The sequence below is a fragment of the Papio anubis genome, chromosome 19 (assembly GCF_008728515.1).
Source record: "Papio anubis isolate 15944 chromosome 19, Panubis1.0, whole genome shotgun sequence".
NCBI classification, from domain to species: domain Eukaryota; kingdom Metazoa; phylum Chordata; class Mammalia; order Primates; family Cercopithecidae; genus Papio; species Papio anubis.
Window position 1 is genome coordinate 50,687,281 of NC_044994.1, and position 25,581 is coordinate 50,712,861.

At 43.0% G+C, this 25,581-nt stretch overlaps 1 protein-coding gene across 12 annotated transcripts in view; it reads left to right on the forward strand.

Annotated features, from left to right (window-relative positions):
- Positions 1 to 25,581, forward strand: part of NEDD4L (NEDD4 like E3 ubiquitin protein ligase) — a 365,913-nt gene that overhangs the window by 142,234 nt on the left and 198,098 nt on the right. For 2 of the 12 annotated variants that reach the window (XM_009192807.4, XM_009192814.3), the window contains exon 1: positions 11,071 to 14,756. The exons of 7 other annotated variants lie outside the window; for them this stretch is intronic. The gene's annotated coding sequence lies outside the window, so the exon portion shown is untranslated. Of the gene's footprint in view, positions 1 to 11,070; positions 14,757 to 15,766; positions 16,888 to 17,122; positions 17,142 to 21,252; positions 21,272 to 25,581 lie in introns of those variants that run through there. 3 more of the 12 variants (XM_009192810.4, XM_009192811.4, XM_009192812.4) reach the window with 3 other exon arrangements.

The following is a 25,581-nucleotide window of genomic DNA, read 5'->3' on the forward strand; positions in this document are numbered from 1 at the left end:
TTTCAGAGGACATCGTTAATTCACATTTTCTGTGTTTCAGCAGGTATTTAAGCCAGTCTCAAATAGTGACACTGATGCAGAGGAGAGAATGATTTTACTTTTAAGTATAGCTGGTTTTAAAGTAGATAATACATAGTGTTAAACTTTATTTCCCCGTTATTTCTTTCTTTTCTGTCAGAGAATTTCTTAAACTTGTAGAATCGTTCAAATAAAATGCTAGTCACTGAAAAGGAATAATTAACTGGTAGTGGGAAAAATTAAATTCTTCAAATGAAGAGTACTGTATTCATTTCAATATGGTCCCATAGACGAATGTTTGGGATTCATTTTTTGTTTTAAATGTTTATGAATCAGAACTTCACTCTTCCAGGTTTCTTTAAGAAAAGAATTTATCTATCTATGAATTAATTAGCAGGGTCTCTCTGCTAATTAAGGCTGGAGTGCAGTGGTGCAGCTGTAGCTCACTACAGCCTTGAACTCCTGGTCTCAGGCAACCTTCCCACTTTAGACTCCCAGATAGCTAGGACAACAGGTGCATGCAACCATGCCTAGATATTTTTTTAACCTTTTTTTTTTTTTGTAGATACAGGGATCTTACTGTATTGCCCAGGCTGGTCTTGAACTCCTCAAGGCCTCAAGCGATCCTCCTGCCTTGGCCTAAGAAAGGAATTCCTCTTGTAGAAAAATATTGTTATATAAATAGTTGTCTATATCCATGCTATTTATGGGAACAGCTAAGGTTCATCTCAAAAGTATTTGTATTTGGCTTTGGAATAAAAAGAAATTTCCCCTTTTATAGGGTTCTGAGATTGTAGGAGATTGTAGTATTACAAAAGAGTTAGTGGAACAATCTGTGATGTGGAAGAGACTCAGAAGAGGCGAGAGAGGTCTTTCACACTTTTTTTTCCTTGTATTGTCATCCCTTCTCTATCGCTAACTTTGTAGATGCTTATAAGTAGCCTTGTTTTTCAGACTGATGATCGTGACCCTCAGAGAACCACAGCAGCAGCAATTTTTAATTTAAATTTTTTAAAATGCATGGTTGGGTGACTTTCTCTCTGGATGCTTGAGTTTTGTTTTTGATAAAAATTCTACCAGGGGCAGGGGAAAGAGTCCATTAAGTCTTGGTGCAAGAAACCTGGGCAGATTGCCTAAGTGGATATGCGCAGCAAAGAACTGAAAACAGAGTAGGGGGTGCTGAACATACCCACAGAGGAAAATGGGGTGGGGAATGTGTCTGCTCATTTTGTAATAAAGGCCTTCCTTTCCTTTAACATCTTTTAATGTTACAAATATTAACAAAAACCATGCATGTTTTCAGTGAGACAGAAAATGAGGGAGGCACTTAGGGAGAAAAAGTGTCAGTTGAGATGATGTTAAAGTTTATTTTCTTTGCAGTTGCAGACATTAAGATTTATTCTCAGGGCTGTTAGGACAGTTCCTGCAGCTCTCTCTGGTGACCTAGGCATTGATACTTTTTTTTTTTTTTTTTTTTTTTTGAAATGGAGTCTTGCTCTGTCTTCCAGGCTGGAGTGCAGTGGTACAATCTCGACTCACTGCAGCCTCCACCTCCCGGGTTCAAGAAATTCTCCTGTCTCAGCCTCTGAAGCTGCTGGGACTACAGGTGCCTGCCACCAGACCCAGCTAATTTTTGCATTTTTAGCAGAGATGGGGTTTCATCATGTTGCCCAGGCTGGTCTCAAACTCCTGACCTCAAGTGATCCGCCCACCTCAGCCTCCCAAAGTGCTGGGATTACAGGCGTGAGCCACCGCGCCTGGCCTGTGCCTGTAATGTTCTGTGCACTATGCAGGGAGGTCCTGACTGCTCAGAGCTTAAATTCTGCATTCCTTTAAGTGTTTGGCCAACTGCAGGGGAAGCCACCTTGAAGATACTCCCTCTTCTCCTTCACCGCTGGGTCCCCTGGCATAGGAGACCTGGCTCAAGGAGGCTTCTTCCTGGTAACCTGGGTTGTCACTGGGACCACATCTTCCCATAGGAGTAATGCTCCAGGTTGGATGGGAGAAGCATCTAACAGCGGTAACTTCAGCACACCCTGAGAGTGACCCTTATGGCAGACATAGCTGACAGCAGTCACTAAAGAAATGAGGGTTGCCACGTGCAGGTTGCTGGGGGGAGGGTGCTAAGTGAAGGTGCTGTATAAGCTGTATGCTTTTTACAAGCAGTTGAAGTTCTGCTGTCCAGGCCGGTGCCATGGGGCCACCCTGTAAATAAGTTCCTCTGAGTAAACCCTGTGCCTTGTTTGTTAGCTCTGGGTCTCTTCTTTGGCCTCTTCAACTTGCTGCTGTCCCTGTTGAAGTTCATGCAGGTCTGGCACAACACAGGAGTAGACAGTTACCTGTACTGTGCCAGCTGTCTTTGCTACAAACATTTGCCCAGAGAGTGGCATTTGTGCCGGTTCTTAAAGTGTTTCTTGAGCTGTACGTTCACAGGCCATGTCCTCTTTCAACCTGCTTCATGGCTAGGTAGAATGAACACTCCGCCTGGGCCCTGAGCCAGCTGCTCACCTGCAGCACCCCCTCCTTGGAGATAGATTTTCATGTTGCATCTTACCGAGTTGATTGAGTATTCACTTCCAAGCTCCATGATGCACGCACGGGCCTGTAAATAGCTTTTTCCTGTACTTGTGGGTGTCATTTCAGATCGCTTCATCGGATTTCAGTTACCCAAGTTTTATTTGGTTCACCATAAGTTTGCAAAAAAACACTTTTTGTTATCCTGAACATTGCAGGTGGAAACATGATTAATTTTGAATTATTTTTGTTTAACTTCTACCCTCTTTCCTATTTACAACCTATTTTGTTCATTTTAACTTCTGCTGTTAAAAGACTTCTAAGGCTGGGCTCAGTGGCTCACGCCTGTAATCCCAGCACTTTGGGAGGCCGAGGCGGGTGAATCACAAGGTCAGGAGATTGAGACCATCCTGACTAACATGGTGAAACCCCATCTTTACTAAAAATACAAAAAATTAGCTGGGCATGGTGGTGGGTGCCTGTAGTTCCAGCTACTCAGGAGGCTGAGGCAGGAGAAGGGCGTGAACCCGGGAGGTGGAGGTTGCAGTGAGCCAAGATCGTGCCTCATTACTTAAAGGAAGCGGGCTTGTGTTTTGTGGCCTTAAGGATGTCATCTGTTGGTAGGAGGGAATGAGGGTGTCCTGGTAGGGGTGTCTGGCTTCAGTGTCACCATTCTTTTAGGAATTGCCATGTTGTGGGGTCACATCTTATAGGAGGAACATTCTGAAGTCATGGGATTCTCTACCCTCCTCTCCTGCTCTTGGTTTCCACCAGCAGCCTGCTTGGTGCAGTTCTGAAGTGGAGCAGAGATGGTTTTGGATGAGCCTCACTGGAGGTGCTGCTGAGATTACCCATAGGCCTTGCCAGGCACCCAGAGCCAGTCATGCTGGGCACTAGCATCAGTCACTCTTAGGAGGTAGGGATAATAGTCCCTACCTCCTAAGCCATCCCTGGAATGGTGGCTTGGAGAAGTTTTCCAGAGAAACTGAGTCAGTTCATAAAGTTTCTGTAAAGGATTAAGCACAATGTAGTCCAGAAATGTTAGTTCATGAAGTCTTGGTTTTTGGGTTCAACAAAGTGTTCTCCTGTCTGGGCATGGTGGTTCACACTTGTAATCCCAGCACTTTGGGAGGCCTAGGAGGGCGGATCACATGGTCAGGAGATCCAGATCATCCTGATTAGCACAATGAAACCCCGTCTCTACTAAAAATACAAAAAAATTAGCCGGGCGTGGTGGCGGGCGCCTGTAGTCCCAGCTACTCGGGAGGCTGAGACAGGAGAATGGCATGAACCCAGGAGGCGGAGCTTGCGGTAAGCAGAGATCGCACCACTGCACTCCAGCCTGGGTGACAGAGTGAGACTCCCTCTCAAAAAGAAAAAAAAAAAGAAAGTGTTCTCCTAAGCGCTGCTCACCCTTTTTCCCAAACAGGACCTAACCCTGTGAGGGAGAGCGAATTAGGCCATTTGTTTACAGTTTCATCAGCACCAGGCATGCACGCCATTAGTCATGGTCGTTGCTCTCAAGGCACTGTACTTGTAGCAGCAGGATGGTGCAAATGTGGAGCTGAACAGCTGGCACAGGTTCCTGGTTAGCATTTAGTGCTACAGGAATGACAGGGAGGCCTTAATTGTGATCGGATCGTGGGAGCTGGATTACCCCAGACTGTGGCTCGCTTCTCTGTAAGCTTTTGGTAGGGAGCTTGGAATTAGCACCATTAGTAGAAACAGGTTTCAAAGGGAATGATACCTGTTCCGTATGAAACACTTTAAAACTACCAATGTCCACAAGTCTTAAGTTTTTAAAAAAGAAGCTTAAAGCAGTTTCATTTCATCAACCCCAAATTGGAGAAGCTATGAATGACCAGACTGATGAATGTCTTAAAATGTATGTATATTATATAAAATGTAAAAACAGACAAGCAGGAACGTACTGCCAGTTTCTATGACAGCTACCCTTAAACTATTGCTGTAGGGCAATTAAGTGGGTACAACCTCTAGCCGTTTGGAAATATGTATCAAAATGACAAAGTCATTTTGGTCGGGCATGGTGGCTCATTCCTGTAATCCCAACACTTTGGGAGGCCTAGGCAGGTGGATCACCTGAGGTCAGGAGTTCGAGACCAGCCTGGCCAACATAGTGAAACCCCATCTCTACTAAAAATGCAAAATTAGCCAGGTGTGGTGGTACATGCCTGTAATCCCAGCTACTCGGGAGGCTAAGGCAGGAGAATTGCTTGAACCCAAGAGGCAGAGGTTGCAGTGAGCCAAGATCATGCCATTGCACTCCAGGCGGGGCAAAAAGAGTAAAACTCTGCCTCAAAAAATAATTATAATAAATAAATAAATAAAAAGTAAAAAATAAAATGATGAATGTCTGTACTCTTAGACCCAGCACTCCCAGTTCTGCCAGTTCATGCAACAGATACATATGCACATGCGTACAGAGGAGGATACATATGCACACGTGTACAGAGAAGGATACATACACACACATGTACAGAGAAGGATGCACAAGAACACGCATTCCCTAGTTGACGGAGTCACAGGAGATTAGAAACAACAGAAAAGGGTGCATTAAACAACAGTTTGAACCTGTGTTGAGACATCAGCGTCCCTTCTCCTTCTCTCCCACCCTCCCTCTGCCCTCTGCAGGTTTTATTCTCAGCCTGGTTTTCTCCATTGGATGTCAGCCCTAGGCTGGCATTTGCAGCAGAGAGATGGTGGCTCCTGCAGAGCTTACAGCCTGTATTTTATTGGGCTGTGTTGAGTTACCCCTGATGTGAGCAGGAGAATGGGATGTTCTGTAAACTGGCCTCTAGCCCATCATGAATTCGTGTTTTTTTTATAATGTGTGAGTCACACTCCCTTCTGTCTTCATTTCCTTTTCACACTCCCAGCAGATCATTCTCTCTCTTCTGATTGTCATTTTATAGATGAAGCAGCAGAGGCTGAGACCTACTATATTTTGAGACACTGTAGCTTCATATGGCATAATTAAATCATAGTCATCAATCAGTCTTAGGAGGTAGGGATTATTACTGGCATTTTCCAGATAAGAAGAATGGAGGATGAGAAGGGTTAGGCATCTTGCTTAAGTCACAGCAGACTTAAGTGCCAGCGTTGGAGCTGCATTCCGGTGTGCTTGCATAGACTCTCTTCTCATGCTCACTGCACGCCAGTCACCTGGTATGCTGAGGCCCTGCCTCCAGGCCTTCGGATTCAGCTCGTCTGCAGCCCTGGCATTTCCAGCTCCCCAGGTGACTGGAATGAAAGCCAGAGCTGGGAGCCACTGGTCTACACCACCAGTAAATGATCGGGTTCTCACTTGATCATTTCATTAAGAATCTTGGTTTTCTGCTTTCAGTCTGAGAACTCTTGTTCATGCTCTCAGGCATGACTTCATGCAGGAAAGTGATCTTTGAAATTAATAGGTGCTTGGAAAGCCTTTAAGCAGCAGGCAGTGGACAAGGCCACTCAGTAGGAAGGGCCGGGCATGAAGCCTAGTGCACAGGCTTTTGAAGACCCCTCGGAGGGTCTTCAAAAAAACAGTGGGCTTCCTTTGTCTCTGTGGCTTCCAGACCTTGTTGGCCAGCAATTGTCTGCTTCAAATGAGCTGGCTCTAGAGGGGCCTGGAGAACCCAGAAAAACTTTGTGACAACCTGACAAGTTTATTTTAATCTTCTGGGCATTGGCTTTCTGCACTTATTGCTCACTGAATCACTGAACCAGGCAGGTGGGGGTCTGGAGGGCTCGGAATGGGTAAGAAGGGCAGCCTTTGGAAGGAAAATCAGCAGAGGGTGGGGACCGGGGAAGAAGTAGTAAGAAGGGAAACCTTTTTCTTAGATTCTTATAAATCAGAAGAACAATAAAGAAAAAATTTAAATCTAAAATATATATGATTAGGATTCAAATCCAGTATGCTTCATTACATATAAACCTTTGACTTAATATTTTCTGTAGTAGATGAAAATAGGACTTTTTTTGTTTCCCTTCTCTTCACATGTATTGAGATTTTTTTGTGTGTTCTGCATACATTTTAAGATTAATTATGAAAATCAAATTACCAGACACTTGAAATAGAAATATAAAATTAGTAATATTCAAAGATGATTAAATGCACAATTTCCTTTTCTCATAAAAAAAGAAGCAGATGGAACCTGTATTCTGAAAGCAAATATGGAAATCACATTAAAAATCAGAAAATCCTCACCACTGCCCCCACCCCCATGTGCATGTTGTTTATCTTTGGTCTGAGTTCAAGGGAGAGAGAATATGAATGTGCTGCTAGCTCAGGGAGCTTCAGTTTTTGCTTTCTGAAGAGCTGGGCATGTGCTTGAGTCTGTATTATTTCTTGTTTGCATTTTTCGCGACTTTGCCTCCATTTAATCCAGGGAAAACTTCATGGTAGGGATGTGAGATGTATTTTGAGGGCTGAAAGAAAGGCGTTTGAACCAAAGCAGGACAGTGTTCAGAATGTGGAAGCGAAGAGTCCTTGCAAGGGAATGTACGGCCAAAGCCTCTGTTCAGCGATAGTCCAGCCGAGACCAGGACCTGTGCCTGACGCCCGGGCCAACCCACAGGACAGTCCTCCAGCACCGCACTTCTCCTTTCATTAGACAGCTCTTCATTTGCCTACTGGAAGAAAAAAACAGAGATGAGTGAAAATGTGCATACAGAACGCAGGGCTCAAAGGGACCCTAGCACCAGTGGTTCTCAACCCTGTCCTGGCATTAGCATCACCTGGGAGCTCCAGCAACATATTGGCTGCCAAGACTTGGTCCAGAGCAAATGACTTCCTTGGCCTGGGGTGAGATGTGGGTGGCCAGGGTCAGGAACCACTGAGTGGGTCCACCTCTGCAGACTGGGAAACTGAGAATCTGGGAGGCTGCTTGTTCCCTCAAGGACCTGAAGTGACATGGGGAGGCAGGACTAGGCTTCGGGCTCCTGACTCTGTCCTAGCCTGTATTCCAGTGTGCCGTGGGGCGCGTCCAATTTGAATCTGGCCCCTGTGCTCTTTGAAGCCCTGTGTTACTCTGGTCCCACAGCCCCTGCCCTTGACTTTCCATGTAACAGCATATTGGTGGCCAGGGCTTTGCACTAACCTACCTGCCTCCAACATTGTTTTTGAATAATGGAAGCTAAGCAGATGCATATTAATGCCTGCATTATGGAGAAGACTGTCTCTTCGCAAGTAATCTGTAGTTATTCGTCTTGAAAGTGAGTTAATTCATTGTCTTTCTAATGAAAGTGATTGCATGGCCTAATAGTCTTCCAGTCGGTCTGTGTGGCAAGGTAGAAGCTCAGAGTGGATTCTCAGCTCCTGTTGAGTGAGCTCGGAGTGGATTCTCAGCTCCGGCTGAGTGAGCTCAGAGTGGATTCTCAGCTCCTATTGAGTGCTGCTTTCCTGCATCAGAGATCTCCTCTCCCAGGCCGCTTTGTCATGAGCAGGATTCTGAACCAAGACCTTTTCTTCACCTGTCTCGGGTGCCCTCACCGTGGGCTTTGCAATCCCCTGACAGCTCAGAAAGCCTTTATCCTCATCCAATATTTGGTGAACAGCTGACACCTCCTGGGAATCTTTAAAATTGTTCTCTAAAGAAACCGTTCTGCCACAGGTGCCTATTTTTAGACTTTATAAAGCCCACGTCAGATTGTCGCTGCCTTTCTCTCTCTCTGCTAAGCCTGCTGTTTGAAAGGCAGCAACAGGATCTTTTATGTTTAAAAGTTCAGCCCCATCTGGTGCATTCCCCACTTGAACTCCGTAGCCCTGGTGTGCTCTGGGGTACATCTCTTCCAAAACCCAAACCACAGGTAGTGACCTTTACACCCCAGGAGTTGACATAATACACCTGGAGGAAGAAAATAACTTACAGACAATGAGCCTAGAGTATAAATGGCTATGTTTTAAAACCTTCGATTTGCTTTGGGCGTATTTAGCCTGTACGGCTAGACTGGTGTGAGTTTTGGGCTCTCTAGGGGGCTGTCCAAGTTCAGAATAAGTACATCTGCTGGCGTCTAGCTTAAGGAGTTAGCAGCCCTCAAGTCCAATAACGAACGTGTAAATCAGAATTCAGGTGTGTTGAGGTGGGGCTTTGCACACATCCTGGTCAGCCCGGGGTGATTTCCTCTCTGGCCAGCGGTTTTGGCTTTTTTCTTTACATGAACTCATCTGTTGTAACTAATGGTCACTGACTGACTTCAGAGGTAGTGATAGCTCATAGTGAAGCCTGTGGCCCACAGCGGTGGTGGGCACACCTCGATCCCTTCGCCTTTCGTCCATCCCCACCTTTCTCTCCTTACTTCATCCCTTCCTCTTTCCACACTGGGCCATCCAGCAGAAGTCAAGTATCTTTTATTTCTTACCTTTATTGAATGAGAGTTTTACGATTCATGTTACTAAATTTAAAGTAGGTAAATGGAAAATGGAATCTCTTATGTGGAATTCTCTAAAAAAGAATTAAAACTCCAGTAAAAGCAAACCAAGTATTCCAAATCGTTTTTAGGGAAAAAAGATATAATTAGAAAAGACTGGAGAGGGTATGCAAACTATTAACATTATGTTAGGGTGGTAGGAGTATAAATTAGATTTGCTTTTTCTGAATTTCTAAATTTTCTTCAATTAACATATTGTTTAAAGTATCAAATATGTAGAAAAAAGGGCATGCGTGCCTGTTGATCTAGCAAACACACTTCATTCAAAGGAACTCTTCCTAAGGACGTATTGAAGTTATATTTTATCCTTATGTATCCAAAGAGGGTATGCGTGTATCATATACCTAAAAAATTAGCTATTAAGAGGAAGCATTGCTTATAATGAAAAAGTTGAAGCACCCTAAATTAGCTTAATAATGGTTTATCTTTATAATGGAATAGTATAAAGCCATTAGAAATGATGTTGCTGATAAGTATTTAATGTTATGGAAACATTTTCTAACATAGAATGAAAAGTAAGTTGTAGACTGGTTTGTGTAATTTGATCTCATCTTTTTATAGGAAACACATAATGCAGAAATGTAGATGAAGGTCTGAAAGGGTATTAATGCCCTAATGTATTAGTAGTATTATCTCAGAGAAGCGGGCTCATGAGCATTTTCTTTTCTTGTAACTAAATATATATATGTGTTCATGTGTCTGTATACAGGATATGTATATACACTTGTAAAGAACCTGTATTGCATTTACTACTGGAAGGGTTTATTTTAGATTGAGATATTAAAGTTACCTCTTTGAGTGAGAACCTATGATTTATACTTCTTAGTTTACCTTTTACCTCCATTATTCAAATCCATCTTTTTCTACCTTCAAATAGAAGATGTAACAGTGATAAAAAGGCTGGGTATGGTGGCTTACACCTAAAATCCCAGCACTTTAGGAGGCCAGGGGTTCGAGACTATCCTGAACATAGTGAGTGACATAGTGAGACCCCATACCTACAAACAATTTTAAAAGGTTAGCCAGGCATAGTGGTGTGTGCCTGTAGCCCCAGCTACTCAGGAAGCTGAGGCGGGAGGATTGCTTGAGCCTGGGAGGTCAAGGCTGCAGTGAGTCGTGAATACACCACTGCACTTCAGCCTGGGTGGCAGGCAGAGTGAGACTCTGTCTCTAAAAATATAATATTTTAAGAGAGAAAAACAAAAACTAGTGATAAAAAGGACTTAAAACAAACTGATTTTTAAGTGGACTATTGATAATTATAATGGCTGAAATTTTTAATTGCCATTTGTATCAATGAATAACCCCGCTGTCACTACATTTTCTGGTGTGTTCGGTGTGTCTGGTTCCTATAGGAGAGACAGTAATGCGATTTGACATGCCGTATTGCTGATTAGAAGCCTAATCTCTGTAATGGGAAGCTCAATAATGAAGCTTGTTCAGAACTGTGTTACAGTCAGTTAACAAAGCTCTGAGATCAAGGGCCTGGCTTTTGGTGGCCTCTACTTCAGAATCTAGAGGTTTGTTTCTATTTATTTGGGTTTTGCAGCTAAGTTCCCTGGACTCAGGTGACCTGCAGGTTGGCTCTGCTATAATAGGTAAATTGCTAAAAAAAAGACATTGGCCTTGGTATGTACAACTTAACATTTTATCGGCGACATAGTCTTATTACAGAACAATCACATTAAGCTAAAACTTGGTGTATAACCAGCATATATACTCCTACCACCCTCAGTGTATAACCAAAGTGCTAAATTGCATGCACAGATAACAGGCATATAATTGGTTATTTCAGAAAAGTTATACCTGGTGGGCAGTGAGAGGTGAGCCCTGATCTGAGAAACCCCAGTGCTTCAAGGGGAAGCAATCTGGGAAACTCCAGTGTTGGGATTGGGGTTCAATCTGGGAAATCCCAGTGCTGACAGGGTACGTGGTACAAGCTTGATAAAAACTTGCTTAATGTCACACCTGTAATCCCAGCACTTTGGGAGGCTGAGGCAGCTGGATTACTTGAGTTCAGGAGTTTGAGACCAGTCTGGGTAACACGGTGACACCCTGTCTCTACAAAAAATACAGAAATTAGCCTGGTGTGGCAGCATGCCCCTGTAGTCCCAGCTGTTAAGGAGGCTGAGGTGGGAGAATGGCTTGAGCATGAGAGTTGGAGGTTGCAGTGAGCTGAGATCGCACCATTGCACTCCAGCCTGAGCTACAGAAAATAGTAATAATTTTAAAATACTTAATGATGATAGCATTTGAGTTGGCTTTTCAATCCTGGTCTCCTAAATATGTGAGCCTGGATCATTAAATTGTGTGACAAGGAGCTGTCATCTTAACATACAGACATTAAATGCATTGTTCAAGATCAGAAATGATTTCTTGGTTCTGAGGCACTATTGACTGTGTGTAAGGTGCCATCGTTAATTTGGTAACAAGGGGAGACAGTGGCAGGGAAGTTCCTGTTGCCTGTCTTGTGATAGGCTTGCTGATTTCTCAAAGGTTAAGATATTAAATTGTCTTAATCAAAGAGGGTATTTAAGGGCATCATTAGGGTTAGTTCTCAGGTCTCCTGACTCCTAGCTTCTCTAGTTTAGTGATTCGTGTTTGCCTTTTGACAGTTTACCACTCAACTTTAATGGTTTTTACTAGCTCTCTTGACATGCTTTTCACTGCTTACATGGTTGGTTTCCTACCTACCTGAACGCAAGCATCTGTGCCTTCTGCTGCGTTAGCTGGTGGTGATGCAGCCCACAGGTACTTGTCTCTTTCTTTCAGGAGAGTTCAGCAACCATCTATTTTATGTTGAAAGGCACTGTACTGGGAGATGAAGAACACGGAGTTCTAGGCCTCCAGGAATTCATCATCACTTGCTGATTTGAGCTGAGCCTGGCACTTGAACATGGGCCGTAGATTTCCAGATATCCAGATGTAAAAAGAAAGAGAGAGAGATCCTTTAATGTGTAGACTTGTCTTTCTGCCTGCTTGCTTCACTTCTTATCATTTTAAATTGATATTTAAATATCAGTTGATATCCTGGTTTGATGTGATCATGTTCCAACACAGCACAATACCCTATATGGTTTTGGGCATGCACCTGTGGCAGTTGCAAATGTTTTTACAGTGAGGTGGCTAAGAGGAGAGTAAGGCCAGTGTATAGAGTGTGGATGAGGTCAGATGTGAGACTGTATTTCTTGATTTAAGTCATTTTATTTAGGAGCTATTTCTTTGGAATATTTTATATATGAGAATGTACATCTGATTGGAAGACAGAAGGTACTGAAATTTACCTCTTGAATTATTCTGGTATAAAATTAAACTAAATACCAGGCATATACTTAATTTCACAGACTTGCAAATAATATACTGGGGTAATGGAAGAGACAGGACCTTCTATGTGGTATGAAGTTCTGTGATAATTCCTATCTTCCTTTGTACCTAAAAGAGGCACCCTCTCCTGTCATACTGCAAACAGATGCCACTACTATGTGTAGACACATTTGCCAGCTGTGGCACAGCTGGTCACCCAGGCCTCATCACAGCTGCCTATAAAACCCAGATTTATTCTCTTCCCCCTAGATCTTCTTTAGAAATTACTGGTATCATTTTAGGGAGTATCCTAGTGACACCACTTAAATAATGAATTTTCCAATTTCTTCTTTTTCCACGGCCTTCACGTCATCTGGTAAATATTCCCCCCAGGTTGGCATCTGCTTCTGAGACCCTGCTGGACATAGATATATTAACCAGGGATGGACGAAGGTCTTGGAAGATTGAAGTGATTAGGAACATTTCTTCCAGTATCTCCTGTTCATTGTTTTTGACTTCCCTGATTTCCAATATATTATCTACTCCGGCCACACAGAACAGCTTGCCTGAGCTCAGCTAAGTCTTGCTCTCCGGTCAGGGACCAGCTCAAAGGCTGTCCCTTTTTAAATTTATTTCCTGGGTCTTCACCTGGCCTCTTCCCTGCACTCGGTGGAGATGCCTGCCCCATGCTTTTCAGTAGCGTTGGCTCTTAGCTGCTCCGTTCTGGGGAAGGATTGGTTCTTTGTTTTCCTGTTCTCCATGTGTGTTGTGAATTTCATTCTTTGTCACTGTATCACGTGAGGTGGGTAGGGAAGAGAACTTTTACGCTCCCTGCTGTTGTTAGTGGCCTGATTATGAGTCTGTGGGAAAGAGTGAAGGTTGGAAAGAAGATCTGATGGGAAAGAACGAGAGTCGTCCTTGAGCAGGCAAACTAAGTCGTCAGAAAGTTAATGTAATAAAGCAGGAATTCTAATGGGCTGCCTGCTACAGCGGAGATGGAAGGTGGTGTAGGGCTCCTGACTGTAAAATGCAGGAGCCACCAGCAGATGGTGATGCGACTTCTCAGCCCAGGTGGGACTCTGCATCTCCCCCTCCCATGGACAGTCACTTGATAAGTGTTGTGCCGGTCACCCATGCCCTGGTCATTCTTATCGTATCGAAGAATGGTAATATAAGTATGCTGTAAATTCCCATTGTAAGAAATAATTGCCTTTTAAAAGGAAGCATTCAAGAAAAAGACCTTTTGGCTCAATAAAGCCTTTCTTTTCCTCAACACTCTTGACTCTTAAAAGGGGCCTTGAAATGGGAATTTACACGGAACTTTAAACAGAAAAAACCCCCTCTGCCTTGGGCTGCAACTTGTCCCTGGCAGGGTTTGGGCTGTGGGGTCATGGGATCTGTCTCTTTGACCATTGTATGCAAAAATGATTTTAAAATTGGCCTCCCTAACCTGTTGGAGACATTAGTTTAAAAAAAAAAGAGAGAGTAAAGAGGAAAATATTTTGCTTTTGGGTATGCACTGGATCCATTTTTAAAGTGACGGAAGGTGAAAGGGGTCACTGGTTGATTTAGGATAATACTTTTAGAGCCACGGGCAACTGTGAAAGGCAAGGAAATGTAAAAAGGGCCAAAGCACGTTGATTGCAGGACCTGTGGTCCCAAAGCAGCACGTGAAGGAGGTTTCAAGGCTGTTTCTAGAAACAAGAACCACGAAGGTGGCATAGGTCGAGAAGCTTGCTGGATGTCACGAAGCTAGTGGAGATGGGATCCAAAGCTAGTTTTGGCTGATGAGAATGCAGGCTCATACCTTGTATGTGAGGACAGTGGGACAGTTGTTTAAACGGAAGTATCTAGAGGAGTTTCCTTATTGCCTTGAATATATTTCTTTTTAACATTGCTATGGACATTTAGGAAAAGATGCCACTGATGCTCCAAAAGGGACATTCCATACACCTCAGATGGATCCTGGAGGCTCCAGGGTCACCTGGGCCAGGCCAGGTATACACAAGTCTCATGGCAAGCTGGCTGTTATAACTCCCCTGATGTTGTTTTGCTGCAAGGGCAGCATTGTGGGGCTGTCCTTTGAATTGCTTTTTTGTGTCTCTTGAATACACGAAGTTCCTCCTATAGTCATTGGCTCTGCTGCCTCTGATGAGGCACTTCCTTGTTCCCCACATTTGAATTTGCTCCCGATTCGAGAGAGGCAGGCATCAGCGGCAGCAGCTTCCAACCCAGACAGGCTTCAGTGGCGCGAGGGTGCCTGGGTGGGTGGCTGCACGGGGCCCTACCTGGACGGGAGCGGCTGCAGCGCCCTCCCTACGCGGTGCCTCCCGCTCCAGGCTGTTGGTTACCTGGCAGGGAGCTGGCAGAGACCAGGATTTCTCTTCACCGCCGCCGTTGCTGTTGTTAGGGGAAACAGACCATCTGCATCTAGACCTGCCTCTCTCTCCTCTCCCTACTTCAGACGAGCTCTTCCTGCCTGGAATCTGGTAAGTCCCACCGAAGATTCCATTCCCCTTATTACTCGATTCATGCCCACAGCATCAGGAGAAGGTTCTCTTACCGTGAATCCATTAGCTTTAACCCAAATGTGCAGGATTTGGGGAATTATTTGAACTTGCTTGCTTTCTTTTTAAAATGTCCATTAGACATTTTTTGCATGCTTCAAAATCAAAAGGCGGCACAGTGAAAACATTTTAATTATTTATGTATTTAACCTGTGTCATCTTGTTTGCAACCACTTTTCTTCAGGGTGGTGCAGCGAAAAATTACACAGATATTGCTCTGGTGCTTCTCCCCCCTTTTATGAATAAATTACTGCATTTGTCATCACTGTGTTCCTGAAATGTCAAAAATAGACACTGTAAAGGAATCTGTCATGTAGAGTTCAGAGATTTTCAAATTTCTGAGTTCAAAACCTCAGGTGAAGCGAGGACAGATCTTTTATTTAAAATTTGATTCTTTTTAGGCTTCACTGTGAATTAAGTTCAATTTAGAGCATAGCTAATGCAATCAGCCAGCTCATGATGGGACAACATACTTCTCTATTGTTTTAGATTCACCTCCTGGGATACACACACCTTCTCCTTTGTTTTATAACCTTTACAGGAAATACCTGGGGATGAGTCACATGACCCCTAACTTGAATTTTTACATGTATTCACACAGATCAAATGATTTTGCTCTTATATGGATAAACGTGCAGTTAGGAACTTTAAAAAATTGTAAATGAGGTGCTTAATCTTTGCTCATTGTCTTTTCCCACATTCTTCAGCCCTCAAACATACAAACTTTTATTTCCTTTAAGAGAAAATAAAACTGGCACTTAGTTTTAATTTACTCTAAGTTAAAGACTACCCATGTTATGTGCCACTAAAAATGACATAGAAATTAATCTGTCTTTCTCTTTGACCTAATCTTACTAGCCAGGGATATTGGGGCTCTACTTTTCTGTTCTCTCTCTCTCTCTCTTTTTTTTTTTTTTTTTTTTTTTTTTCATCAGCCACAGGTAATACTCTCTGGTAAACATATAACTTGAGGAAAATTGAATTAGGTTAATGCTGGAATAGAAAACCAGGGCAGTGCCCGCTCTGTTTGGATGATTCTATATAAACAGTGAGAAAGTCTCAGGCTGCCGTAGACAAAGGCTGAGACGGGAGCTCCTGGTGATTTTTATGAGGGGAAGAGGAGATGGTGAGGAGGAGGGCACCGAGCATGTGCAGCAACTTGAAGCATGTCGGAAAGACCATTTGCCAGAAATCTTCAAAACCGTGGCCGTTGGTCATGTGTGAAATGGAACTTCTGGCCCTGTTTGCTTGATGGCGACTTCTTGTTGTGCTTGAGAATTGTGTGGCATTGGGTCCTTGGATGTGGGAGGAACAGCAAAGTGGTTTAGTGAACAGGGAAGTGCCTTCCTTTTTGGGTGGGACTTGCCGTGGTAGAGCCTGGGCCATCACCTTAAAAGGAGATGTTTCTGTTGAGAGATGGAAAATTGGCAAGACAAATGCCATAAACTTTAACCTGTTTATAATTCCTTACCTGTAAACTGCTTTGCACACAAGGTGATGGTTCTACCCCGTAAGGGACAAGGAAGAACAGCACATAAACCTCATGGAATGGAGTGTGGCCATGGGTGGGAGCAGCTTTGCAAGAAGGAAATGGGGCCCCTTCCTGAGACACCCCCGTTTGCTTCTGCTCCTTCTTGCCATTGACGTGCCCTTCTCCTGAAATTACCCAAACCTGTGTTTGGCAACAAGAGGCTGCCCCTTGATCCAGATGCATTTTTCAGCTTGTAAACGTTCACCTCTTGCCAAGGGACCCAAGCACCTGGTTAATGATCTTAAATGTGAATGATCCTTTGCCTTGATTAACATTGAGCTGGGTTAGTATGCACAGGCCGAGCTCCATGGTCCTTCCATGTGATCCCTTCCCTGCCAGCCACCTGCCCACCTGTAGGAACTGGGCATGGCCAGTTTTCTGTTTATATGCTCTCTTTGCCTTGGATGGAATTTGGGCTGAGACCGATGGGGTGGAACCAAAGCTGTTCAGCAGAAGAGAGCAACCACAGAGCAGCCTGTTGGGTGGAGGGCTTGAGGGTTCCTAAAACCCGAGGACCTTCTGGTGAGCCTTTCCCCTAACCCTGCTTGAGGGAAGGTGCTGCCTCACACTCTCTCCAGTGCGTGGGGGTGGGGGTGGCAGCGGCTGATTAAAGGCTCTCACCTGCAAGTGATGATGGCCTGGGTCTCTTCAGCACCAACCTGCCTTCTTCACCTTTCTGCTCGGACACTCCTTGGCACCTGTCCATAAAGGAAAGAGCTGTCTGGATGGCCTAGTAGCTGTAGGCTAGGTAATGTTAGCCCTTTCTTCTGACCTAGGTATGTGATGGTGGTATTTCTACCTGTTTATGTTGAGACCTTTGCAGAGATGGAAAAAAAGCTTTCAGAGCTGCAAAAATGAGAGGTGGCCCTTTTTAAAAATTTATTTTAAGAGACAACTTTTAAAATTGCTTTTTAAAAAATTGGCTGGCACCATCCTGCAGCCTATCAGATTTCCCTTGAGAACTGTGGATTATTGGCTTATTTCTTGCCACCTCCAATCCCAAATTAAGCAGAGTGACATATGAGAAGCTGGGGACATCAGCCTAAAGCGTTTATCAGGCATGTCCTTCCCATCTGGATCTTTTCTCTCCCTGGCCCTAATTTTCTTTTAAGGAATGGGGTCTGTTTAAATTGCTGGTAGCAAAAGGATCCCTGGGCAGTGTTTCCATGGTCCTCTAAGGTGGAGTGTGGGGGAGCTGGGGACACACAGTAGTCATGGGTTATCCATCTTGGCCTCTTTCCCAGACCAAGTTCTGCCTCATGCTTATTGTTTTAGCTGCTAGTTATAGAATCTGATGTTTACCTTAGAATCCTAGGATGGAAAGGGTTAAGAATGATTTCTGATTTGAATTCCTTATTTCTATGGAGTTCTTAAACCTATACATTACACTTATTATTTTACAAAGCACTAGTTCATAACAGTTGACAGGAACAACTATGATTTGGCTTCTTTGTTTTTTGTTTGTTTGTTTGAGATGGAGTTTCACTCTGTCACGCAGGTCTGGAGTGCAGTGGCGCAATCTCCACTCATGGCAACCTCTGCCTCCCAGGTTCAAGCGATTCTCCTGCCTCAGCCTCCCAAGTAGCTGGGATTACAGGTGCCGGCTAATGTTTGTATTTTTAGTAGAGACGGGGTTTTGCCATGTTGGCCAGGCTGGTCTTGAACTCCCGACCTCAGGTGATCTGCCTGCCCCAGTTTCACAAAGTGCTGGGATTACAGGTGTGAGTCACCACGTCCGGCCTTTTTTAGTTTTCATATTGATTATATTTTCTAAAACACATACTCATTTATATAGTCTAATAAAAGGTTTTTAAAAATAGTTGTTTAATCCACATTGACATCTTCTTACGTTGCTGTAGAAATTTTGTTATATTTATCCATATTATGAATTGCTTCAAGCCAGTGGTTCTCAACCAGTGGCAGTTTTGCCTTCTCTCCCACAAGGGACATTTGACTCTATCTGGGGACAGTTTTAGTTGTAATATTCGAGGGAGTGGGGTGTGAAGCTGGCAAGCATCTAGTGGGTAGAGGCCTGGGTGCTGGTCTATTTTCTACACTGCACAGGATGGCACCTGTCTCATAGCCTAAAGCGTCGGTACTGGCTGACCAAATACGAAATGCTGTGGGAGACCAGGTGTGGTGACTCACGCTTATAATCCCAGCCCTTTAGGAGGCTGGGGCATGAGGATTGCTTGAGCCCAGAAGTTTGAGACCATGTTTAAGTTTAAGTCCTCTAAAGTGGTGATTCCGAGGCTATATAGATGAAGCCTGGTTTGTTGAAGAGCTGATTGGTATTTCATCCAACATCTGCATTTTTCTTTTGCTAAGGATGCCTTGAGAAACATTTTAGCCTTTTTGGCCTGAATTTGTTATTAGCTTAATAGCCTTCCTATGGGTGAATTTAAATGGGAAGAAAATTGCATCTTGCAGCAAGAAAAAGAACATCAGGGAAAAACTGAGGAAATGGAAATAAAGTATGGGATTTTGTTAATAATAAATCAACTTTGATGCCTTAATTGTGAGACAAGTCCTGAACCAATGTAGATCTTAATAATAGGGGAAACTGGCTTCGGGGGACATGGGGACTCTATCTTATCTTTATAATAATTCTCTAAGTCTGAAACAAAGTTTATTTAAAAAGCACAAAATTGTTGCCATTTTGTTAACAGATACAGTAGTCAATCTTATTGTTTTCTTTTTCTTTGAAATAGGCTGCTGCAAAGGTATGTTCTTTATCTCAGCTCTCTGCTCAGGGTAGCCATGAAGTGGCTCTTTCAAAAATGTGCCCAGATAAATTTGAACCATTTCAAACCATATTATGTGATTTTAATTTATTTTCTATTGCACTCACTAACTCATTTCTGGGTGGTGTATTTAAAAGACTAGACAGAATTTTCAGGTTTAAAAAGTTACATTAGCAGAAAATGTATTTGTAGGTACCAGTTGAAATACTGTCAACTGGAGATGCTACCAGCGATGTGCTAGTTGGACAATGGGACTTGTCCCGTTTTTTGCTGGGTGACAGCTATCACTGCCTCAGGGAGGCTGGTGCCGTTTAACGCCTCTGATAATCAGAATAAGTCATGTGGCTTCTGGGTCCATAAAGCCACACAATACACATGCAGGCCTATTTTAATTGATGATAAGTCATGAAATACACTGTTTTCATATTAAGATAATGTGGATACGTTATGGAACGAAGTTAAAAATTAGCATGAATTTTTAAAGTACTACTGGAGATTGTTGGCTTTAGGTTCGTGAACCCTGCCCCACACTCCTGTTAGTGGGGCTACCAGAAGGGCCAGTATGAAAAGCACTGGACTTGCAGATTAAAGAACTTGAGCTGGAATCAATTTGAGTCACTTCCCTTCGCTACAGGTGGGCAGAGTAGTTATCCTGCAATTTTGTTGTGAAAACAGAATGAGATAATATAAAATGTGTTTGAATACAGTGAGGTCTGTACAGATGCTGAATCTATTACTTTGCGGTAGGAGTCAGATGTGGCCCCACTTCCCCACCTTCTTACCCACTTGTATCTTAGATCTTACATATATTGATATTCACTTTTGGTGGACTAAGGTTGTCTTCATTGCAAACCTTGTATTCTTGTTCAGTGTGTGTATGTTAATGTTAGATAAAGAAGATTAGGCTGGTGCATTGACTCACGTCTGTAATCCCAGCACTTTCAGAGGCTGAGGCGGGCGAATCACTTGAGGTCAGGAGTTCGAGGCCACCCTGGCCAACATGGTGAAACCCCATCTGTACTAAAAATACAAAAATTAGCTGGACATGGTGGTGCCTGCTTGTAATCCCAGCTACTTGGGAAGCTGAGGCAGGAGAATCGCTTGAACCTAGGAAGCAGAGGTTGCAGTGAGCCGAGATCGTGCCACTGCACTCCAGCTTGGGTGACAGAGCGAGACCCTGTCTCAAAACAAAACAAAACAAAACAAAATAAAAACAGAAGATTATTTGGAAAGCTATTTTTAAATTATTCTTCAAACATATACTAAAATAGAGAAGATAACATGAGAACCAGCAGCATAATGAAACCCCATCACTCAGCTTCAACCATTGTTAACAGTTTGCTATCTTTATTGCTACTAAAGTCAGTTAAATATTTCTTGGCAGTCCTTTTTTATTTAGCATATACTATCAGGGATGATGATAAAAACAGATTTCAAAGTCAGGTGAAGTAGTGTTTCCCTATATGAGTTCACCACTAACTTGATACATAGTATATGTTTATGTTTATGTTCTTATTACATTCTTGTATTAAAGCCACCTTCCATCCCTGTCCCCTTATAGGTAACTGTCTTTATTTGTTCTGAGGTTATCCCTCCTCCATTGCCCTTTTTGGAAAGAGTATGGATATATTTGTATTCTCACTTACTCATAAAGCAGCACGTGGTATATACTGTCCTGAGCCCTGTTTTTTTTTTCACTTAGTGCTGTATACTGGAACTCACTCAATGTCAGTATACAGAGAATTCCCTTGTCTTTTTATAACTTCCTGCTATGGACTGACGGAATTTCATTCAGTCAGTCCCCTATTGATGGACACTTGAGTTATTCCCAGACTTGACCATTGTTTTGCAAAAATAGCCCTGGGCATAAGTCATTTGGTATTTTTGTCGAGGCATTCCAGTAAAAATAAGTAAATTCTTCCTCTCTTGCCTTGAAGACGTGCAGCTCTTCAGTAACCTTTTATTCTCTCAAGCTCTGTCCTCATCTTTAATCCCTGATTTAAGAGGTGCAACTCTTCAGGCCACAAACCTTTCTTCCTGCCTCAGGTTTTTAAAACTACAAAGGAACCTAAGAAATCTCTCTTGTTTTACAGCTAAAGGACCTGAGACCAGGAAACAAAGGGAGAGCCAGCAGCCCAGGTCTCCCGTTCCCTGTCTGGCAGGTGATATTCTTTCTGTTAAACTCTCTTTCCCTCTGCCTGTTACTGGCCAGGCTGTCCTCCAGGACAGTGCTTCCCAAAGTGTGGTCTGTGGGTAGCAGCATCCCTGGAGCTCATCAGAAATGCAGGATGTCAGGCCCTACCTCAGAGGGGCTGAGATAGAGTCTACCAATTACTGGATGCCCTGGGTGACTCCTGCACAGTCAGGTTGGAGAAGCACTGGACTGGTGGCTTTCTCCAGAGGAGCATGCAACAGCGGTTTGCAAACAGGGATGGCCATGCAGGTTCCTTTTCAACACGTGGATTTGCACTTCCTCTTGGTGCACTTCTCCAGCCTGCCTGTCCTGTTCCACACCAGTCTCCCCTTGGAAGGGGTTCAGACTTGATCCTTTGGGTGGTAGGGTCTTTCTTGGATAGTGTTGCCTTCCATTCCTGCTGCATACATTCAACACAGCCTTCATCCTTCTCCATTTGTCTCTGATACGTCATACTCTTTTTGTCTGACAAGTGCCCTTGCTTTATTCATTTTCTCATCATTGATGTTAAGGGCCTAACATGCTTGCTAGTATATATGCCACCATGTAAGAGTTACTAGTTCAGGTTCTTTGCTTTACTGCTGCTGTGAGGTGTGTCCATGTGTGCACATCTACCTACGTTAATAACTGATAATATTGGGCCTCAGTGCATCCTTTTTTTTTTTTTTTTTAAGAGAAAAGGTTTTACTTCGTCACCCAGGCTGAAGGACTGAGACGCAGTTGTAGCTCACTGCAGCCTTGAGCTCCTGGGCTCAAGTGATCCTCCCACCTTAACCTCCCGAGTAGCTGGGACTACAGGCGCACACCACCACACCGGCTAATTTCTTTTTATTTTTTGTAGAGACAGAGGCTTACGGTGTTGCCCAGGCTGGTCTAGAACTCCTGGCTTCAAGCCATCCTCCCACCTCAGCCTTCCAAAGTGCTGGGATGATAGGTGTGAGCCGCCGCGCCTGGCCCTCAATGCATACTTAGATATACTTAAATAAAAACTTAATTGCAAATTACTTCTTAAATTATCTACAAACTGACTTGGCAGTGAAAGTAACTACAAGTAGTGAAACCACTGTCATAATAAAAGTAAATTCTTTGTTGTTAGATTTAGTATTTCTAATCTCTTACATTTCAGTTTTGGAAGGTAAATTTTTGGGAAGTGGTGTTAATAATCTAAGTAAATCTAGATTCAGTGTAGGAAAGATTTTAGTATAACAATATGGAATGTTGGTAAATGTATAGGGGTTTTCTTTTTAAGGACAGCTTTTTATACAAAGAAACAGATGATCTTTTTTTTTTTTCCTAAACTATGTTAGCTATACCCAAATTAGTAAATGTTAAAATAACCATGACTGGTAAAAACGTTGTGCAATTTTTTTTTTTTTTTACTTTTTATATAATTAAATGAAATTCTCCATTTGGTAGTTGATCTCTCAGATAAATTAAGTCTTGCCAGACTGTCTGAGAAGACTAGTGAATCAGACCCTAAAAACTTGCAGCATTTGAAAAATAACAACTGTGTACTGCAATTTATAAGGGCATAATTAGAGAAACTTTTTCAGTCTGAAGATTTGTACTAATCTTATCACCCTGGTTTTAGAGAACCCAGTTCAATCCAACTGCTGTGAAAAAGCCACTGCTTTTAGCCATAGAAAATAACCAGCTTCATAGAATGACTTACGATAAAAATTCAACCATTTTGACTCCAAAAACCTAGCTGGTCGGGCATGGTGGCTCACGCCTGTAATCCCAGCACTTTGTGACGCCAAGGCGGGCGGATCATTTGAGGTCAGGAGTGTGAGACCTGCCTGGCCAACATGGTGAAACCCCGTCTCTACTAAAAATACAAAAATTACTCAGGCGTGGTGGTGTGTTCCTGTAATCCCAGTTACTCAGGAGGCTGAGGCAGGAGAATTGCTTGAACCTGGAAAGCGGAGGTTGCAGTGAGCTGAGATTGTGCCACTGCACTACAGCCTGGGCAACAGAGTGAGACTCTTTCTCAAAAAAAAAAAAAAAAAATGCCTAGCTGACTTTATTCATAGATCTGTCTGTACTTTGTAGGCACAAATACATTTACAAAATAATTAATGGTGATTTACTTATTCACAATAAGCAGTTATTTTGCTTTTGGTATATATGTGATAAGGTGGTTATGTGGAGGACATAAAGGAGTAAAGTAAATCCCTTAACTTCAAGATTACTCCAATCAAATGAATGAGCAGACGTCTAAGTAAATGAAAATCACTCTCGTCACTTTCCTTCACATTATGTTAACTGGTGACAAGTCACGACACATGGGAATTGCTTATGTTTCTGAGCTTTAGTCTTTTAAAAATAGATTTAAATATTCCATCATGTTCGTCACATTAGACACTCATTACATAAAAGGTTTTATATGTATTTTAGATCTTTCTGAGGGTCACCTATGTGAATGTTTAAAAAGAAGCAAGAAGGTGCTATAAAAAGCACTAGAGGTCAAATGGTTTGCAAGACAAAATGAAACTCCCCAATTCTGAAATCCAACAGAGTATGATGAAGAAAGGGAAAAAATAGATCAAAAAAATGGCAGGGGAGGAACTCGGCATCCTACCAGTGATAAAGCAGAATGTGGATCAGATCCAGACATCCAGTAGTTTGTGAGCAACTCCATATGGGATGTTTGGGTTGAGAGTTCAACTCATCAAATACATTTTATCAATAACCATAAGATATTCTAACATCGACCAAGTAGAGTAAGCAATGTAGAATCAATTAAAGGTATCATCTTTATTATGTCCTATTTGTGTTTCCTGCTTTTGAGGTTATTAGTCCTTTTAATTAACTCCTAATGAACTAATATAGTTTTGTGGTCACCAGCTTCTAGCTAGTACAGGCACAGTTGTGGGTTGGTAGGAGAATGAGCAGTAAAGCCATGAACTAACACGCCAAGTAATCTGTTGTGTTCACAAATGGCCAAAAGAATAACAGAGATTAAAGAAAGGTAAATATAGCCACCTGGCAAAAATATTTACCCTTTTTTAAATGATGGAGGTTATATACAGAAGAAATGTTTTTGGTAAAAATATTTGAAAGTTTGTTTTATAATCATAAGTAGCTTGGGCTATTTTGACTAGAGGGGTGTGTGTGTATGTGTGTGTATGTGGTTGGCGGGGAGAGAAGGAGGGAGGCAGGCAGCTGGTAGGGACTGTGGAGTGTGTCAGTTGGGAGAGGGAAATGAGATGATTAAGTTAGTAAGAATAGAAAACATGTAGGAAGGCGGATCTTGAAATTTCAGGGCTATTCATTAGTCATTAGTTGAAGATTTCACAGAGAAATGGTAGAAACTACCAGTAATTAAGAAATAGAATTACTATTAAAAAAAAGGTCCCAAACCCTTTCCCCGGCATTCTGGTAGAATATAGTTTTGATCTGACCCAGGTCCAGGTCCTGTCTCATTTCCTTTCATACCCCTTTGGTTCTAGCCACGCTAGACTGCCTGGGTTGTCTGTTTATGCTCTGACGTTTGTTTTCCTCTGTGCTATTCTTCCGGCCTCAGAATCCTAGTGTCCTAGTGCCTCCTTCTGCGTATGTCTGAACTTTGCTTAGCTGATGAGACCAACTCTGTACAGATACCAACTCTGTACAATGGCTTCCTTAATTCCTTTCGTTCCCCTTAATTGCGATAAAGCTATTTGCAGAGGAATGAAAGATGCTCCCCTTTGCACTGGGTACAGGATGCATTGAAACTTTCAGCATGGGGCGTGGTGGCCTGTAATCTCAGCACTTTGGGAGGCCAAGGCGGGCAGATCACCTGAGGTCAGGAGTTCAGGATCAGCCTGACCAACATGGTGAAACCCTGTCTCTACTAAAAATACAAAAATTAGCCATGCATGGTGGTGTATGCCTATAATTCCAGCTACTTGGGAGGTTGAGGAAGGAGAATCTATTGAACCCAGGAGACAGAGGTTGCAGTGAGCTGAGATCGCACCACTGCACTCCAGCCTGGGTGACATAGCGAGACTCCATCTCAGAACAGCAACAAAAACCCCCAAACTTTCAGCAGGAGAGTAGCTTGGTTCAGCCCAGCAGCATCAGTTTGAAGATTATGCCAAGTTTTCCAGTCAAATGTGACCAGCTTATGGATCTGTGTTTGCACGGGGTCTGAACCTGCCCTCCTCAGGTATAAGCTCTTGGAGGATAGCCTGCTACTTAAGGTGCAGGAGAATTCATCTTTGCCGGATGTGGTAACATATCCATAGAGCTCTGGCAACAGAACTGGCTCTTCTGATTAACAAAGCTGTATATCAA